Genomic DNA, 21,394 nt, shown 5'->3' on the forward strand with positions numbered 1-21,394 from the left:
TCTGGCAGAGACATTGCCCACACCTTGGTTGAAGACATTTCTCCTCATCTCTGTCCCAAACAGCCAACGCTGTATCATTCAACGCTGATGGGAGCCCTGGTTCTGTACAAGTCTTGGATCCTCGTTCAGGAATGTCCTTTCTGAGTTTACCCTGACCAGAATTTTAAATGAGCCAGAACCTCCTCTTTTCTCCAACTTACAGGGACGCAGAGGGTTCCAGATGGTCGGGAATTGCCCATCGGAATCTCCAATTTCCAAAACAATTTCCCTCAGAGTCCACTGTGAAGGACATCCTCATGGTCCTGAAAGAGAAATGATTCTGTGGTCAGTGGGAGATCTAGTGCAGCTTCCAGTGATCACTTCATAAATCTCAGCGGTGTAACCCTCATGCCATCTGGTGGATCATGGAGGTATTGTAACCACACAGGCTGCAGGAGCAGAACTGAAAACTATATAATTGCAGCAAGATATCCCCATTTCTGTACTCGAGTCTTCTCACAGTGAGAAGCAGAGGGGAACCTGACATCAGCAAGAGGTACTCTTATGACTAGCAACAAGAGATTGAAAGTTAACAAGGGATGTACAAGAAGTAAACATTTTGAAACCAATAATGTCATAAATGTAAAGTTGTCATAGTCCTACCAGATCATACAACTGCTCTCTCATTAGACAGAGATGATTGATGGTGCTTTAACCTGAGGGTCACCACGCCCCAGGCAAGGGGAGAGATTGAGAAGGAGAGTCCATCATGGTGACCTCAGTCAATGGGGGAAATTGAACCCACACTGTTAACATCAGTTCACATTGCAAACCAACTGAGCTAACCCACCCACAATGTCATAAAGGGTCATCAACACACATTTCACTGGAATGACATTGTGTTTCTATTGTAGATTTTGTTTATCTCAGAGTAATTCTAAGCAGGCAGCATGTTTGCAGCTGGTTTATTTACAAGAGTGTCTGAATTTATCTGATTTGGAGATGCTGGTGTGGACTGGGGTGTACAAAGTTAAAAATCACACAACACCAGGTTATAGTCCAACAGGTTTAATTGGAAGCACACTAGCTTTCGGAGCGACGCTCCTTCATCAGGTGATTGTGGAGGGCTCGATCATAACACAGAATTTATAGCAAAAATTTGCAGTGTAATGTAATTGAAATTATACATTGAAAAATTGATTGTCTGTTAAGCCTTTCATCTGTTAGAATACAGTGATAGTTTCACTTCTTTCATGTGTAAATCACAAAACCCTTTTTTTAAAGTTGCATTCTCGGGTTAGCTGTTAACAATGGTGATAGCTAGACAATATGTTGAAGGTGTTAGCCCCCTGTGTTCTCTGTCTATGACCTGATGTTTAGATTGATTCTAATCTAAAAAGTGAGATAACGGAGTTTTGCATAAATTCATGCAGTTTTTGAGCTCAGAGTTCTACATGAATGTATGCAGTTTTGAGCAAAGTGCAATGTAACTCTGCAAGAACAAATTCACCACACAAAATATATGTGTGCATGTGGGTCTTTGTCTATCTGTGTGTGTGTGTCTGCCTGGGTTGGGGGTTGTGAGTGTGAGAAAGTGTGTACATGGCAGGTACTCATGTGACTCAGCCAACGTTGTCTATCTTATACGTTGCAGGCAAGGATGCCCGGAGGCATGGTACATTGGGGAAACCGAGCAAAGGCTACGACAACGGATGAAAGGGCACCGCACAACAATCAACAGACAGGAGGGTTCCCTCCCAGTTGGGGAACACTTCAGTGGTCCAGGACATTCAGCCTCAGACCTTCGGGTGACCATCCTCCAAGGTGGACTTCGGGACAGGCAGCAGAGGAAAGTGGCCGAGCAGAGGCTGATAGCTAAGTTCAGTACCCATCAGGAGGGCCTCAACCGGGACCTTGGGTTCATGTCACATTGCAGGTGATCACCATTGCACTACACACACACACAGATATTCCTACACACACACACTCTCACACACACACGGACACAGGTACACACAGACGCGCACACACACCCTTATAGACACACACACTCACACACTCACACATGCACCCCCTCACAGACTTAAGACACTCAGCACTCACTACACACACACACTTTCTCACACTCACAATGCCCACCCCAGACAGACACACACACACACAGACAGACAAAGACCCACATGCACACATATATTTTGTGGGGTGAATTTGTTCTTGCAGAGTTACATTGCACTTTGCTCAAAACTGCATGCATTCATGTAGAACTCTAAGCTCAAAAACTGCATGAATTTATGTAAAACTCTGTTATCTCACTTTTTAGATTTGAATCAATCTAAACATCAGGTCATAGACAGAGAACACAGGGGGCTAACACCTTCAACACATTGTCTAGCTATCACCATTGTTAACAGCTAACCCGAGAATGCAACTTTAAAAAAAAGGGTTTTGTGATTTATATATGAAAGAAGTGAAACTATCACTGTATTCTAACAGATGAAAGGCTTAACAGACAATCAATTTTTCAATGTATAATTTCAATTACATTACACTGCAAATTTTTGCTATAAATTCTGTGTTATGATCGAGCCCTCCACAACCACCTGATGAAGGAGCGTCGCTCCGAAAGCTAGTGTGCTTCCAATTAAACCTGTTGGACTGTAACCTGATGTTGTGTGATTTTTAACTTTGAATTTATCTGCAATCACATCATGTCTATACTCAAGCTTGCAACTCAGCTTCAAGTAACTTCTGTACTGAAACAAAAATTGAGAATATTTTTCTGAGAGTGGGGGAGTCAAAAGTAAAGGCCATAGATTTCAGGTGAGAGGGAAGAGATTTTAAAATAGCCTAATGGGTAACTTGTTCACACAGAGGGTGCTGCATGTATGGAATGAACTGCCAGAGGAAGTTGTGGAGGCTGGTTCAATAATAACATTTAAAAGGCATCCAAATGGGTATATGAATAGGAAGGGTTTAGAAGGATTTGGGTTAAATGCTGGGAAATGGGACAGGATCAGATCAGGATGTCTTGGCAGCGTGGACCAAAAGGTCTATTTCTGTGCTGCATGATTCCATTATTGGGAGGTGAGATGGAGGGATCTGAGATAATGAAAATGTTTGATATGGACAGAGAGTAATTTCCTCCTAAGGGTCTTTTCATGAGAACAGCCTATAAATATCAGATAATCATCAAGAAATCAAACACAAAGCTCCAGAGAAACAAAGTACTGAGAATGTGGGACTTGCTGCTGTTGGAGGTGGTTCAGGGAAGCAGTGCAAACTCAGCAGGAAGGGCCAGTATTTACTGCCCATCCCTTTTGCCCCTTGAGAAGGTGGTGGTGAGCTGCCTTCTTGTACTGCTGCAGTTCACCTTGTGATCCATAATGCTGTTAGGGAGGAAATTCCAGGATGTTGACCTAACAACAGTGAAGGTGATATACTTCCAAGTCAGGGCGGTGAGTGGCTTGGAGGGGAACTTGAATGTGGTGGTGTTCCCATGTATCTGCTCCCTTGTCCTTCTAGCTAGAAATGATCATGGCTTGGAAGGTGCTGTCTGAGGGTCTTTGGTGAATTTATATATATGCAGAGGGAATTAATAATGGAAAGCAAGGAGGTGATAGAGGAAAGGAAGATGTTGTTTGCATCTTTCTTCATGGTAGAGGATACAAATCACATCCTAGAAGCAGCAGTGAATGAGGAAAAGAAAGGGAGGGATGACCCAAGAAAACTAATCCCAAGGAATGTGGTTGTCAGATTGACAAGTTGTTGGGTTCCAATGGATTTCATCCTTGGGTCTGAAAAGGTATACCTAGAGACATGTCTTATCCATTGGTTTTAATATTCCAAATTAAAGTTTGGAAAGTTTTATTTGACTGGAAAATAACAAATTTCACTCCTTTATTCAAAAACAGAGGGAGACAAAAAGCAGGAAACGACAGGCCAGTTAGCTTAAAAACTGTCACAGAGATGACGCTAGCAGTTGTTGTAAAAATGTCATATTTAACCAATTTATTTCAGTTTTGGAAGGAATAAAGTGGTGTGGATAAACAGGAACTGATGGATGCGCTGTTCATAGATCTCTGGAAGACATTTGATAAAAGCTGGCATATTAACCATTATTATAGAAAATAGACTCTCATGGTGGATGGAACAACATGAATAGATAAGAGTCATAAATGTGGCATTTTCTGATTGGCAAGGTGCAACAGATAGTGTTCCACAGGGATCAGTGCTGAGCCTTAAACTTAGTATGATTTATATAAATTACTTGGATGAAGTACGATAGGTATATTTATTGTGGACATAGGAAAATAAGTTGTGAAGAGGAAATCAGGAGTCTACAAAGGGATAAAGACAAGTTAAACAAGTGTGCATTGATCAGGCAAAATGGTATGTGATGCAGGAAAATATGAAAGTGTGTATTTTGACAGGAAGAATTGTTATTTAAATGGTGAGATATAGTAAAGCTCTAAGATTCAGAGGGATCTTGGTATCCTCCTTACTGGAAAAGCGATGGTCTAGTGGTATTATTGCTAAACTATTAATCCATAGACCCAGATAATGATCTGAGAACCTGGGTTAGAATCTCCAGTGGCAGATGGTAGAATTTGAATTCAACAAAAATTTGGAAAACCGGTATCTAATGATGACCATGAAACCGTTAATGGTCAGGAACACTCCTATCTGGTTCACTGATATCATTTCAGGAAGGAATCTGCCATCATTGCCTGGTCTTGCCTACATGTGACTCCAGGCCCACAGCAATGTGGTTACCTGGTACAAGCAATGAATCCTACATTCAAGGTTTGTGAGAAGATTTGTAGCTCGGGTGCTCGTTGCTGTGGTTCTGTTCGCCGAGCTGGAAGTTTTTGTTGCAAACGTTTCGTCCCCTGTCTAGGTGACATCCTCAGTGCTTGGGAGCCTCCTGTGAAGCGCTTCTGTGGTGTTTCCTCCGGCATTTATAGTGACCTGTCCCTGCCGCTTCCGGTTGTCAGTTTCAGTCGTCCACTGTAGTGGCCGGTATATTGGGTCCAGGTCGATGTGTTTGTTGATGGAGTTTGTGGATGAGTGCCAAGCTTCTAGGAATTCCCTGGCTGTTCTTTGTTTCGCTTGCCCTATAATGTAGTGTTGTCCCAGTCAAATTCATGTTGCTTGTCGTCTACGTGTGTGGCTACTAAGGATAGCTGGTCGTGTCATTTCGTGGCTAGTTGATGATCCACGAACTGAAACTGACAACCGGAAGCGGCAGGGACAGGCCACTATAAATGCCGGAGGAAACACCACAGAAGCGCTTCACAGGAGGCTCCCAAGCACTGAGGATGTCACCTAGACAGGGGACGAAACGTTTGCAACAAAAACTTCCAGCTCGGCGAACACAACCACAGCATGAATCCTACATCCCGTGAATGAATTTTTAAAAAATCCTCATCCATGAATTGCATGAGACTGGAATGCAGATACAGCAAGTAATTGGGAGAGAAAATAGAATGCTATCATTTATTCCAATAGGAACTGAATATAAAAATATGCTTCAGTTGTACAGGATGTTATGGGAGCATGTCTGGAGTGATGTACTGTGAGCACATGTACTTGGATCTCCTTAAGGAAGGATGTAGGTGCATTGAAAGCAGTTCAGGGAAGATAGTAGACTGATACCCAGAGTGGGAAGGTTGTCATATCAGGAAAGGTTGAACAGATTAAGTTTGTATCCATTGGAGTTAAAAGAGTGAGCGACGTCTTAATTGAAGCATACAAAGTCCTTAAAGGTCATGACAAGATAAATGTGAAAGGCTGTTTTCTCTTATAGAATAATCTGGAGCATGGTTTCCCTGTTATTTCTATCCTCTTCAGTGAAGAAAAAGACAAAACATTTGATTAAAACATTCCCCAATTTCCTATTTTCTGTTATTAATTCCCCAGATTGACTCTGAAGACGTCCAATGCTCAACTTACTTACTCTTTTCCTTTTTAAATACCTATAGAAATATTTATTATCTATTTTTATTTCCAGCTAGCTTTCTATCGTGCTCGAATTTCTCCTTCCTCATTAATTTTTTGTTTTGCTGCTTACTATATTTTGCAGGAGTTGGTTAGCTCAGTTGTCTAAATAAGTGGTTTGCAATGCGGTCGGTATATCACCAATAGTGTGGGTCCAATTCTTGCACCAGCTGAAGTTACCATGAGGGTTCTTCTCTGCCCCTTGTCAGAGCTTTTCACCATAAGTCATCTCCTGTTTAGGTTAGATTAGATTCCGTACAGTATGGAAACAGACCCTTCGGCCCTACAAGTCCACACCAACCCTCTGAAAAGTAACCCACCCAGACCCATGTCCCTCTGACTGATGCACCTAATACTACGGGCAATTTAGCATGGCCAATTCACCTGACCTGCACATCTTTGGATTGTGGGAGGAAACCGGAGGAAACCCACACAGAGACGGGGAGGATGTGCAAGCTCCACACAGACAGTCACACGAGGCTGGAATCGAACCTGGGTCCCTGGCGCTGTGAGGTAGCAATGCTAATCACTGAGCTCCCTTTCTGGTCAATATGGTATTAATATCCCAATTAATATTAAGATTGGAGTTCCCCATATAATCGCACTCTATTTTTTTTTCTCACATCATTGCACTGGTGACATATGGAATCCATCCAGCCATACAGTATGGTTACAACCAATATTGTTTTTCAGCTCTCACTTGGTAGACTTTGTCCTCAACCCCTCCAAGACAGCCTCCATCACCGTACTTTTCTTGCCAATCCGCATTGCAATTCTTCCCGTCTTTCCTGAACAGTTTGTATCCAAGAATATTTAATTCTTCTTTTCAACCCGTTCACCATTATCACAATAACACTGTGCTCCAAACTGGTTATTTTCATTGGCAGCTCTCTAGCCTTATTTACCACACTCTGTCTGCTTAGATGCATGCACTTAAAACCTAACCCACACTATATTGTATTCCTTCTTAGTCTATCCATGTAATCGCTTAATATTCCTCACTCTAGTGTTGTCAGCCTCTCCCACGTCTTTGCACATTTCACCTTGTTTCTCCATTCTAATGTCCTGGCAAGTAAACTTACACTCTTACCAAAAAGCACCAGTCAGGATATTGATTTGTTGAGGTGCAGCCCAATTGACCTATATATGTCCCATCGCCCCTAGAACTTGTCACAATGTCCCAGGGATAATGTTATGACGTTGAAGGTGTGTACTGTACCTTTAAGAGACAGTGAATGCTGTTTGGCACTGAGAGCTTGCAGGCACCTGTCAAGTGACTGACTAGCAGTCTCAGCATGTACAGAACAAACTCGGTTATCCGAGCATCAATTATCCAAATTTCAGATTATCCAAGAAAGATCTCAAGGTCCCGAAGTTTGAGATCCGAAACTGGACTCTGTCACTACCTGCAGAAACTCTCTCTCCAAGACAGACTGCCCACCAGTGAACTCAGCAACTTCTCTCTCGCGCTGCCTCTGTCATTTATTTTCTTTCTTTCTTTCTGCTTCTCATTTTAAAATATAAAATTATTCGAGATAAATTTAACAGTAGATGATCTGGTTGTCTAGCTCCTGCATTTCCAGAAGGGGGTGGAACTGTTGTGTGAGAACCCAGAGGTAGACAGCATTGCACCTGCTTTGTGCCTCAACCCTGGGATCCTTTTGTGCGAGGCTGCAGTTTCCAGCTGGCGACAGTGGAGGAAGCACACGGCTGCTGGTTGCTAAGGGGAGAGACTGAAGGAGAAGAAGCAAAGGAGAGGAGAGAAAAAGGTTAAAGATGGCGGCTCGTTGCACACCCGAGGGTGGTCTTTCCACCGGCAGAATTGTCTCTGTCTGGTGCATATTAAACTAATTCAACCTCCTGTTCATTTTAACTTGATTTAAGATATTTACCCAATTCTGATCAGTTATCTGAACAATCAGTTATCCAAACAAAATGCTTCCCACCCACTTCATTTGGATAATTGAGGTTGTTCTGCACTGGAAAATCGAAAATATGTAATATTTGGCTGTAAGCTGGATACCTGTGTTGTTCTGACCACAATTCGAATTTAAACAATCAGTTTAATTTATGCCCCAGGATACTAAAACCCAATCAAGTTTGAATTTTTTTTTAGCAATGAGACGATCCAATGTTTGGGATATAAAGAAGTAGACATTTTGAAAGTTAGACAGACCAACTGACATCGAGAGTAACTGTCAGCAACAGTTGGCAGAAACTCTCTATCAAAGGTACCTTTTTCAACTGAAACATCTTTGTAGCAAAATATCGAAGACGACCCAGGGGGATCTTCAGCCAGAGGAAGACTGACGCTGAGGAAGACAGCCACTGTGTGGTTTTGAACTTAAGTTGATGTAATTTTAATCGAGGTTTTTATGGGAACAGTATATTGTTATAGAGTTGGAGGCAGGTAACAAACATTTAAGAGAAAGGAGGTTTAGAGTTGTAATTAGTTATTGTTTAATGTTCACTTTTAGAGATAAAGGATAAATTGATATTTTTTTCTTTAAATAGTGGAATTTGGGAGTTCTCTGTCACTCATACTTGTACAGATTACGAGGCAAGATGAGCTTTTCTGGATGTTTGATTGAATTAGCAGGGGTGTTCACCGCCATGTTGTAACAATGTAAAGGTTGGTAAATAATGGGAACGCAGACAGGTCAGTAATTGGAAAACACAGTTTGGGGGTGACTGAAACCAGGGAAGAATTATTCATAGATTCCATACAGTGTAGAAACAGACCATTCAGCCCTTCCAGTCCACGCCAACCCTCCGAGGAGCATCACACCCAGACCCACCCTATCCCATCCCTGTAACCTGCCTTTCCCATGGTTATTCCACCTAACCTACATGTGGTTATTCCACCTACCCTGCCCATCCCTGCACACTATGGGCAGCTTAGTGTGACCAATCCACCCTAACCTGCACATCTTTAGACCATGGGAGGAAACCAGAGCACCTGGAGAAAACCCACGCAGACACAGGGAGAATGTGCAAACTCCACACAGACTGTTGCCCGAGGCTGGAATTAAACTGTGAGGCAGTATTGCTAACCACTGAGCCACTGTGCCATTCTATTTATATGCAATGAACTGCTTTAAATTTAGGCAGCTACAGCAGTAACTGTGAAAAGAAAATTGATTAAATATCTAGACAAGATGAGAAATGGGTTATCAGGTTTGGCAGATCCATACCAGCCTCACATCTTCACATCTATCCCCTCACTCTACTTCATTCGGTCTTACCTTCAGAACCTTCCATTTCTCTTTCCATTCAGTCATTCCTTTAACGTGCCGCTCATTGTACCAATGAGTTCTGCATTCTCACTCTCTGGGTGGAAAAAGTTCCTCTTGAATTCCCTCTTGGAATCATTGTATGTTTATGGACTTTAGTTTTGGTCTTCCCCATTAGAGGGACCATTTTCTCTACATCTACTGGCTGGGTCTTATATTTCACTCAGGAAGTCTGAATTACTGTGGCAACAGGACCTTTATATATTCACGTTGCCATCTGGATCCACAGTTGCTGGCTAGGCCGGGGTATATTATTCCTCCCTAATTGTCCTTGATATGATGGTGGTGGTGGGTAGGAAGCTGCCTTCCTAAACCTCTGAAGTTGGTGTGATGTAGGATATTGATGATAGAGGCTGCAATGATATTTCCATCTCGGGATTGAGCAGCAATCCCTCGCACTGTTACTGCCTGCCATTGGCATGGGTTGGAGGATTTGGCGATTGGTACTGAATCTTGTTGGTCATGTTTGGATATATATATCTCTTGATTCTTGGAGTTGATTTGAACTCAGTGCAGGGACACTACCCATTGTACCACTTCTTGTCTTCTCTAAATCTACCCTGTTTGGTCTTTAGATTAGATTCCCTACAGTATGGAAACAGGTCCTTCAGCCCAACACGTCCACAACGAGCCTCTGAACAGCAACCCACCCAGACCCATTCCCCGACCCTGTATTTACCCCTAACGAATGCACCTAACACTATGGGCAAATTAGCATGGCCAATTCATCTAACCTGCACATCTTTGGATTTCGGGAGGAAGCCGAAGCACCCAGAGGAAACCCACGCAGACACGGGGAGAATGTGCAAACTCCACATCGACATTTGCCCGAGGCGGGAATTGAACCCAGATCACTGGCCTGTGAGGCAGCAGTGCTAACCACTGAGCCACCGTGCCACCCATCAGCATGTCAGCCACACCAGAGTCTTCTCTTTCCTAAAGAAGTAATTCTATTATCATCTTACACAGAAAGTAGGAGCAGGGCTGGCCATTCGGCCCTTGACCCTGGCTACCATTCAGTAGGACCATGGTGGTCATCAAGCTCAATAGCCCATTCCTGGTTTCCCCCCATACCCTTCAATCCCTTTCACTCTCAGAGCACTCCATTTTACTTGTTTTTGAAAGTATTTTGGCCTCAATGGTAAAACCTTCCACAGGCTCACCACTCTCTGGGTGAAGATATTCTTTCTATATCAGTCTGAAATGGCTTTAAACTGTGGCCTCTGGTTCAGGACTCCCCAGTCATCAGGACTATCCTTCCTTGTCTTGTCCTGCTAGAGTTTAATAAGTTTCTATGAGATCCTGACTCATTTTTCTGAACTCCCTGTGAATGTGGTCCTGAGCGATCCAGTCTCCCTTCAGACATCTGTCCTGCCATCCCAGGAATCAGTCTGGTAAAGATTTGTTGCACTGCCCCTACAGCCAGAATATCCTTCCTCAGAAAAGGAGGTCAAAGCTACACAATACCCCGTGACTCTGTGCAATTGTAGCAAGACATCCCTGCTCCTGGACTGGAATCCTCCAGTTAGGAAAGCCAACCACATTCACCTCCTGCTGCTCCTACAATGCTCATCTTCAGCAGTTAGTATACAGGGACACCCAGGGCATTGTGTCTCCTCTTTTTGCAATCCAAGGCCACTCAGAGAAGGATCTCCCTTCCTGTCTTTGCTACCAAAGTAGATAACCTCACATTTATCCACCTTACTCCACACCTTCCATGCAATTGCCCAGTTGCTCAGCTTCCTGATGAAGGGCTTTTGCCCGAAACATCAATTCTCCTGCTCCTAGGATGCTGCCTGACCTGCTGTGCTTTTCCAGCAACACACTCTCGACTCTGATCTCCAGCATCTGCAGTCCTCATTTTCAACCAATTGCATGGCTTGTCCAAATCACACTGAAGTATCCCTGCGTTCTCCCCACAGCTCACCCTCTCACCCACCCAGCTTTGTGTCATCTGCAAACTTGTTAAAATACATTTAATTTGCTCAACTATATGATGAAGAAATAGCTGGAATCCTTGCACTGATACCTGGAATACCCCGCTAGGCCCACTCTGAATAAATGCGAACTCCCAGTTCCGGTATTATCCTTGAAAATCTTTCCTTCTGCGTCCTCCAGTGTCTCTATTCTTTTCACAAGAACCGTGCCTGGTATTCTGAAGCGATCTTGCCAAACCTCTCCATAAGTTTAATATGCTTTCCAGTATTACAATTCGACCCTTCAATTTGAAGAGAAGTATAATTTGCAAACCCTCAGAGCTAAAGCTAGGGAATAGCACAAACTGAGAAGCCCTTTCAAAGACCTGGTACCAGTATGGACAGCTGGTTTGCGATGTGGAGCGATGGCAACAGCGTGGGTTCAATTCCTGTATCAGCTGAGGTTCCCACAAAAGATTCTCATACAGCATGGAAACAGACCCTTCGGCCCAACTCATCAATGCCAACAAGGTTTCCTAACTAGTCCCACATTGGCCTGTGTTCAGCCCATATCCTTCTAACCCTTTCCTATCCATATACCCGTCCGAATGTCTTTTAAATGTTGCAATTGTATCCACCTCTACCACTCCCTCTGGCAGCTCGTTCATACACGCACCACACTGCGTGAAAAGGTTGCCCCTCAGGTTCCTTCTAAATCTTTCCCCTCTCACCTTAAACCTGTGCCCCCTGGTTTTTGACTCCCCTACCCTGAGGAAAAGAAACTTTGGCTATTCACTTATCTATGTCCCTCAGGTTAAACCACCACCAGCTGTCTCTGTATAAAGGGAGCGCAGCCCCTTAGTGACTATGCTGTGAATATTCTCCCTCTGACTGGTTCTGTGAGACACATTTCAGTGCAGTGTTGATACAGTGCCACTGGGTGACACTAATAGGCTGTTGCAAGAGTGAGAGTTTCAGGGAAGGTTCTGATCTCAGACGGAATTGCCAAATCCTCCCAGTATTTTGGAAAGAGATTACGAGTCTCATTATTCAGATTTCCCAGTTTAATGCCCATGAGCCAGCCCATGCTGAGGAATGTTTTAAGTCCCCTTCAATATACAGCTCTGCATTGTTTACCTATTTGTCATCTAATGCCATGGGGCATTGAAAGGAATGTTTGTCAAGAGGAAGACATTGCAGCCATGGGTACCTGGCAGGTGAGAGCTCCGTATTGATTCATTCCTGGGAATCACAGAAGTGGGGGCAATTTATTACGCTCTGCTGAGGTACTGGCCATTGAAGGTAATTGAGATGTATATTTAAGTGTTGAGGATTACAGAGTTAACAAGATACATTACTTTACAAACACATTCAATTCGATTGGCTAAATGGTCTGATTGGTTGAATGGCCTCATCCTGTTCCTATGATGCTGCTGGCAGGAGTGAAAGTGGAACAGTTCCTCAGTAACATGGGTTACTGAGTCATAGAGTCATAGAGATGTACAGCATGGAAACAGACCCTTCAGTCCAACCCATCCATGCCGACTAGATATCCCAACCCAATCTAGTCCCAGCTACCAGCACCCGTCCCATATCCCTCCAAACCCTTCCTGTTCATATACCCATCCAAATACCTCTTAAATGTTGCAGTTGTGCCAGCCTCCACCACATCCTCTGGCAGCTCATTCCATACACGTACCACACTCTGCGTGGAAATGTTGCCCCTTAGGTCTTTTTTATATCTTTCCCCTCTCACCCTAAACCTATGCCCTCTAGTTCTGGACTCTCCAACCCCAGGGAAAAGACTTTGTCTCTTTATTTTATCCATGCCCCTCATAATTTTGTAAACCTCTATAAGGTCACCCCTCAGCCTCCGACATTCCAGGGAAAACAGCCCCAGCCTTTTCAGCCTCTCCCTGTAGCTCAAATCCTCCAACCCTGGCAACATCCTTGTAAATCTTTTCTGAACCCTTTCAAGTTTCACAACATCTTTCCAATAAGGAGGAGACCAGAATTGCACGCAATATTCCAACAGTGGCCTAACCAATGTCCTGTACAAACGCAACATGACCTCCCAACTCCTGTACTCAATACCCTGACCAATAAAGGAAAGCACACCTTCTTCATTATCCTATCTACCTGTGACTCCACTTTCAAGGAGCTATGAACCTGCACTCCAAGGTCTCTTTGTTCAGCAACACTCCCTAGGACTTTACCATTAAGTGTATAAATCGTGCTAAGATTTGCTTTCCCAAAATGCAGCACCTCGCATTTATCTGAATTAAACTCCATCTGCCGCTTCTCAGCCCATTGGCCCATCTGATCAAGATCCTGTTGTAATCTGAGGTAACCTTTGTCGCTGTCCACTACACCTCCATTTTTGGTGTCATCTGCAAACTTACTAACTATACCTTTTATGCTCACATCCAAATCATTTTTATAAATGATGAAAAGTAGAGGACCCAGCACCGATCCTTGTGGCACTCCACTGGTCACAGGCCTCCATTCTGAAAAACACCACCACCCTCTGTTTTCTATCTTTGAGCCAGTTCTGTATCCAAATGGCTAGTTCTCCCTGTATTCCATGAGATCTAACCTTGCTAACCAGTCTCCCATGGGGAACCTTGTCGAACACCTTACTGAAGTTCATATAGACCACATCTACTGCTCTGCCCTCATCAATCCTCTTTGTTACTTCTTCAAAAAACTCAATCAAGTTTGTGAGACATGATTTCCCACGCACAAAGCCATGTTAACTATCCTTAATCAGTCCTTGCCTTTCCAAATACATGTACATCCTGTCCCTCAGGATTCCCTCCAACAACCTGCCCACCACCAATGTCAGGTTCACCGGTCTATAGTTCCCTGGCGTGTCCTTACCGCCCTTCTTAAACAGTTATTCAGTTCATAATTCCTATCCTACATCATAGGGAAGATATTCAAATGCTGTTATCAAAGACTTTATGAAACAAAACTTTGAAAAGTTCAAGGTTAGTTTGCTCTATCTCCATGGATGCTGCCTAACCTACTGTGATCTCTAGCATTTATTGTTCTCATAACAAGACCTCAGTCCATCGCTTCAATGTTGTGTGCAATTATTCTACGTTTGATTAAATTAGTTTATTTGCAGTTGATGTTCCTGGTGGATCTTGATTGTGAACTCAAAGGGAAAAAAAAATGAATAAATTACAGAAAGAGCTGGAAGCCAGAGCTAAAGAATGGAGCAGGCATTTTAAACACTGAGAAACCTATTACATGTTGTTTGTGCAGTTAAACCATGTGTCCAGGTTATCATATGGTCAGTTTGCTCCTACCATCCTTTTTAAGTGCAAAGATGGACAGGGGTCTGTTGGTCTGATGTTTTAGAGCAAAACCATGTACTGGTCTAACTAGAAGAGGCTTTTGTATTGAATCAGAATTAGTTAATTGTCAGATAGCAATTATTTACAGATTACGGTGATGTAGAGTCATAGAAAAGTATAGTATGGAAACAGACCCTTCGATCCAATTCATCCATGCCAACCAGATTCCTAAATGAACCTGATGAAGGATTTTTGCCCAAAATGTTGATTTTTCCTGGTCCTCCGATGCTGCCAGATCTGCTGTGCTTTTCCAGCACCACTCTAATCTCGACTCTGATCTCCAGCATCTGCAGTATCCACTTCCACCTCAATTAACTTAATCCCATTTACCAGCATTTGGCCCATATCACTCTGAACCCTTCCTATTCATTTACTTATCCAGATGCCTTTGAAATGTCCATGGTAGATGTTGTGACAGAGACTTTAAGGAGGACCCAGTGTTAAATCTCACTCCTTCGAGATTCTAATCTGTTCTGCCGCAGATCCATACAGTATGGTGCGTGGTGTTCCTGGGACTCCTCAGTATTAACCCTTTCAGACCCCTTCAGATCTACATTTGACATTCCATACACAGAAACTACTGTCATCTCCTCTTAAGTCCGCAGCATAAACTGTACAAAACTAGTCACATGAATTAATTCTAAAGAATTTCATGAGCATTGCCCTAATTGAAAGTCTGAACAGCAGAACCACAGCATGGCGAGCATAGATGAAGCAAGACATTCAAATGACAGGAATCATAGAGTCCCTGCAGTGGGGAAACAGGCCATTTGGCCCAACAAGTCCACACTGACCCTCCAAAGAGTAACCCATCCAGACCCATTCCCATATACCCTGTTACTCTACATTTCCCCTGACTAACCTACACATCCTAGAACACTATGGGACAATTTAGCATGGCCAATTCACCTGACCTGCACATCTTTGGATTGTGGGAGGAAACCGGAGCACCCGGAGGAAACCCACACAGACACGGGGAGAATGTGCAAACTCCACATAGACAACTGCCCGAGGCTGGATTTGAACTCGGGTCCCTTCAATAATGAAGATCTTGGAATAGAAAAAAGTTGTTAAGACCCAAACCGACAACATTGAGAGCAGAGTGAATTAAATTGGCTATATAATGATTTCACAGTTCATGCCATCTTCTCTTCCTCTCAAAGCAGCTGGTCATTGTTGCTTTGCCTTTTGCTAGACTGGTGTTAGGATAAAGGAACAGAGGAGAGCCCCTCAAACAGTCGGTAGCTCTCAGGCTGGAGTTTCGGACCATGTTGAAGGTCTGGAGTCGCTCTGCAAATTGTACTGATACCTCAAAGCTCCTCTCATCACAGCTGATCAAGTGAAAATCTTCCATTGAGCCTCCAATTTTACCTTTAATCTTGATGGATCTCCCAGCATGCTACTAACAGAGTCTGGGAATATTACACATTCCGCCATCACTCTGAATACTCTGACTCGCTGAATCTCCGCTACATGGTTAGATTTGAGTCTGCTGACAAGAATATTTGTTCACAAAGCTTTGTGTTTCTTGTTCACTACAGCCAGGTTGTCGAATGAATGATTTTGGGAATCACAAACGGTCATGTTAAGGTCAATGGTGAGGTATTGCTGGTTAGTGAGGCAGAGAACAGAGGCACGAAAATGTAATTCCCCAAAACACACTTAACATGAGCACTCAGGAATTCTTGACACAAGACAATGGTTAGAAAGTGTACTTCTTCAAACAAGTGTTGAAGTAGAGTTTATAAATTCATTTATTATGTGATATTAAAGGATATGATGAGGGTACAATAGAGTTGGATTGGGACAGAGTCATAGAGTCATAGAGATGCACAGCATGGAAACAGACCCTTCAGTCCAACCTGTCCATGCCGACAAGATATCCCAACCCAATCTAGTCCCACCTGCCAGCACCTGGCCCATATCCCTCCAAACCCTTCCTATTCATATACCCATCCAAATGCCTCTTAAATGTTGCAATTGTACCAGCCTCCACCACTTCCTCTGGCAGCTCATTTCATACACGTGCCACACTCTGTGTGAAAAAGTTGCCCCTTAGATCTCTTTTATATCTTTCCCCTCTCACTCTAAACCTATTCCCTCTAGTTCTGGACTCCCCCACCCCAGGGAAAAGACTTTGCCTATTTACCCTATCCATGCCCCTCATAATTTTGTAAACCTCTATAAGGTCATCCCTCACCCTCCGAACTCCAGGGAAAACAGCCCCAGCCTGTTCAGCTTCTCCCTATAGCTCAAACCCTCCAACCCTGGCAACATCGTTGTAAATCTTTTCTGAACCCTTTCAAGTTTCAAAACATCTTTCCGATAGGAAGGAGACCAGAATTGCATGCAATATTCCAACAATGGCCTAACCAATGTCCTGTACAGCTGCAACATGACCTCCCAACTCCTGTACTCAATACTCTGACCAATAAAGGAAAGCATACCAAACGCTGCCTTCACTATCCTATCTACCTGCGACTCCAGTTTTATGGAGCTATGAACCTACACTCCAAGTCTCTTTGTTCAGCAACACTCCCTAGGACCTTACCATGAAGTGTATAAGTCCTGCTAAGATTTGCTTTCCCAAAATGCAGCACCTCACATTTATCTGAATTAAACTCCACCTGCCACCTCTTAGCCCATTGGCCCATCTCGTCCAGATCCTGTTGTAATCTGAGGTAACCCTCTTCGCTGTCCACTACACCTGCAAACTTATTAACTGTACCTCTTATGCTCGCATCCAAATCATTTATGTGAATGACAAAAAGTAGAGGACCCAGCACCGATCCTTGTGGCACTCCACTGGTCACAGGCCTCCAGTCTGAAAAATAACCCTCCACCACCACCCTCTGTCTTCTACCTTTGAGCCGGTTCTGTATCCAAATGGCTAGTTCTCCCTGTATTCCATGAGATCTAACCTTGCTAATCAGTCTCCCATGGGGAACCATGTTGAACCCCTTACTGAAGTCCATATAGATCACATCTACTGCTCTGCCCTCATCAATCCTCTTTGTTACTTCTTCAAAAAACTCAATCAAGTTTGTGAGACATGATTTCCCACGCACAAAGCCATGTTGACCATCCCGAATCAGTCCTTGCCTTTCCAAATACATGTACATCCTATCCCTCAGGATTCCCTCCAACAACTTGCCCACCACCGAGGTCAGGCTCACTGGTCTATAGATCCCTGACTTGTCTTTACCGCCCTTCTTAAACGGTGGCACCACATTTGCCAACCTCCAGTCTTCCGGCACCTCACCTGTGACTATCGATGATGCAAATATCTCAGCAGGAGGCCCAGCAATCACTTCTCTAGCTTCCCACAGAGTTCTCGGGTACACCTGATCAGGTCCCGGGGATTTATCCACCTTTAACCGTTTCAAGACATCCAGCACTTCCTCCTCTGTCATCTGGACATTTTGCAAGATGTCACCATCTATTTCCCTACAGTCTATATCTTCCATATCCTTTTCCACAGTAAATACTGATGCAAAATATTTATTTAGTATCTCCCCCATTTTCTGCGGCTCCACACAAAGGCCGCCTTGTTGATCTTTGAGGGGCCCTATTCTCTCCCTAGTTACCCTTTTATCCTTAAGATATTTGTATCTTAAGGATTCTCCTTAATTCTGTTTGCCAAAGCTATCTCATGTCCCCTTTTTGCCCTCCTGATTTACCTCTTAAGTATACTCCCACTTCCTTTTTACTCTTCTAAGGATGCACCTCTGCCCTCAGACCCCACCCCTCCAACCGTAACAAGGACAGAACACCCCTGGTGCTCACCTTCCACCCTACAAACCTCCGCATAAACCAAATCATCCGCCGACATTTCTGCCACCTCCAAAAAGACCCCACCACCACGGATATATTTCCCTCCCCACCCCCTTCCGCCTTCCGCAAAGACCGTTCCCTCCGTGACTACCTGGTCAGGTCCACGCCCCCCCTACGACCCATCCTCCCATCCTGGCACTTTCCCCTGCCACCGCAGGAACTGTAAAACCTGTGCCCACACCTCCTCCCTCACCTCTATCCAAGGCCCTAAAGGAGCCTTCCACATCCATCAAAGTTTTACCTGCACATCCACTAATGTCATTTATTGTATCCGTTGCTCCCGATGCGGTCTCCTCTACATTGGGGAGACTGGGCGCCTCCTAGCAGAGCGCTTTAGGGAACATCTCCGAGACACCCGCACCAATCAACCACACCGTCCTGTGGCCCAACATTTCAACTCCCCCTCCCACTCTGCCGAGGACATGGAGATCCTGGGCCTCCTTCACCACCGCTCCCTCACCACCAGACGCCTGTAGGAAGAATGCCTCATCTTCCACCTCGGAACACTTCAACCCCAAGGCATCAATGTGGACTTCAACAGCTTCCTCATTTCCCCTTCCCCCACCTCATCCTCATTTCAAACTTCCAGCTCAGCACTGTCCCCATGACTTGTCCGGACTTGTCCGACCTGCCTACCTCCTTTTCCACCTATCCACTCCACCCTCTCCTCCCTGACCTATCACCTTCATCTCCTCCCCCACTCACCCATTGTACTCTATGCTACTCTCTCCCCACCCCCACCCTCCCCTAGCTTATCTCTCCACACTTCAGGCTCACTGCCTTTATTCCTGATGAAGGGCTTTTGCCCGAAACGTCGATTTCGCTGCTCGTTGGATGATGCCTGAACTGCTGTGCTCTTCCAGCACCACTGATCCAGAATAAGGATGCATTTGATCTATCCTGTCTATACCTGACATATGCTTCCTTCTTTTTCTTAACCAAACTCTCACTTTCTTTAGTCATCCAGCATTTCCTATACCTACCAGCCTTCCCTTTCACCCTGACAGGAATATACTTTCTCTGGATTCTTGTTATCTTATTCTGAAGGCTTCCCATTTTCCAGCCGTCCCTTTACCTGCGAACATCTGCCTCCAATCAGCTTTCGAAAGTTCTTGCCTGATACCGTCAAAATTGGCCTTTCTCCAATTTAGAACTTCAACTGCTGTGGTTCTGTTCGACAAGCTGGAAGTTTTTGTTGCAAACGTTTTGTCCCCTATCTAGGTGACATCCTCAGTGCTTGGGAGCCTCCTGTGAAGCGCTTCTGTGGTGTTTCCTCCGGCATTTATAGTGGCCTGTCCCTGCCGCTTCCAGTTGTCAGTTTCAGCTGTCCGCTGTAGTGGCCGGTATATTGGGTCCAGGTCGATGTGTTTGTTGATGGAGTTTGTGGATGAGTGCCATGCTTCTAGGAATTCCCTGGCTGTTCTTTGTTTGGCTTGCCCTATAATGGTAGTGTTGTCCCACTACCTTTGGAATATCCTCCCTCAGCACAGCTGTAATGCTATCCCTTATCAAAAACACCACTCCCCTCCTCTCTTGCCTCCCTTTCTGTCCTTCCTGTAGCATTTGTATCCTGGAACATTAAGCTGAGTCCTGCCCATCCCTGAGCCATGTTTCTGTAATTGCTATGATATCCCAGTCCCATGTTCCTAACCATGCCCTGAGTTCATCTGCCTTCCCTGTTAGGCCCCTTGCATTGAAATAAATGCAGTTTAATTTATTCGTCCTACCTTGTCCCTGCCTGCCCTGACTGTTTGACTCATTTCTGTTTTCAACTGTACCAGTCTCAGATTGATCTCTTTCCTCACTATCTCCCTGGGTCCCAAACCCCGCCCCCCCCACTCCCCCCCCCCCCCGCCCCATCCCCCCACCTTACTAGTTTAAATCCTCCCAAGCAGTTCTCGCAAATTTCCCTGCCAGTATATTAGTCCCCTTCCAATTTAGGTACAATCCGTCCTTCTTGTACAGGTCACTTCTACCCCAAAAGAGATTCCAATGATTCAAAAGTGTGAATTGTTCTCCCATACACCAGCTCCTCAGCCATGCATTCATCTGCTCTATCCTCCTATTCCTGCCCTCACTAGCTCGTAGCAATGGGAGTAATCCAGATATTACTATCCTTGAGGACTTCCTTTTTTCAATTTTTGCCTAATTCTCCGTAATCTCCCTTCAGAATCTCAACCTTTTCCCTTCCTATATCGTTGGCTCCAATGTGGACAATGACCTCTTGCTGACCCCTCTCCCCCGTGAGAACATTCTACACCCTCTCTGAGACATCCTTGATCCTGGCACCAGGGAAACAACACACCATTCTGATTTTTCGCTGCTGGCCACAGAAACGTCTGTCTGTACCTCGGACTAGAGAGTCCCCTAACACAATTGATCTCTTGGAACCCGGCGTACCCCTCGTTGCATTAGAGTCTGAATACCAGAAACCTGGCTGTTCGTGCTACGTTCTCCTGAGAATCCATCACCCCCTACATTTTCCAAAACAGCATACCTGTTTGAAATGGGTATAGCCACAAAAGGCTCCTGCACTAGCTGCCTACCTCTCATACCTTCACTGGAGTTAACCCATCTATGTGACTGTATCTGAGACTTTCCCCCCTTCCTATAACTGCCATCCATCAGATCCTGTTGCTGTTGCAAATTCCTCATCGCTTCTAACTGTCTCTCCAACCGATCCATTCCATCTGATAAGATTCACAACCAACAGCATTTATTGCAGATATAATCCACAGTAACCCTTAAACTCTCTTTAAACTCCCACATCTGACAAGAAGCGCATATCACTCTACTAAAGGCCATTTCTGCTGCTTCACAATCTACAGACCCAGAAAATAACACTGTCCTATTCCTCTACAAAACACTGCACCAGGTTAAATTAATAGTTATGGCTTATATTTTAAGTTTAATCAAGAGACTTATCTCCAAAAAACATATAATCAAGAAATAACCCACAGTACTCACTACTGCAGCCTTACTATTGGACAGACTTAAAACAAAGATTAACTTC

The 21,394-nt window shown here is 44.3% G+C and overlaps 1 long non-coding RNA gene across 1 annotated transcript in view; it reads right to left on the minus strand.

Moving 5' to 3' along the window:
• Positions 1-286: 286 nt before the first annotated feature.
• LOC148148908 (uncharacterized) overlaps positions 287-21,394 on the minus strand; it is a 28,189-nt gene continuing 7,081 nt past the window's right edge. The window contains exon 3 of the long non-coding RNA XR_015758271.1: positions 287-302. This is a non-coding gene — a long non-coding RNA (uncharacterized LOC148148908). The remainder of the gene's footprint in view (positions 303-21,394) is intronic.

This window comes from Chiloscyllium plagiosum, unplaced genomic scaffold (genome assembly GCF_037043375.1).
Source record: "Chiloscyllium plagiosum isolate Xiang-an unplaced genomic scaffold, Cpla_swu_hap1 HiC_scaffold_10, whole genome shotgun sequence".
Taxonomy (NCBI): domain Eukaryota; kingdom Metazoa; phylum Chordata; class Chondrichthyes; order Orectolobiformes; family Hemiscylliidae; genus Chiloscyllium; species Chiloscyllium plagiosum.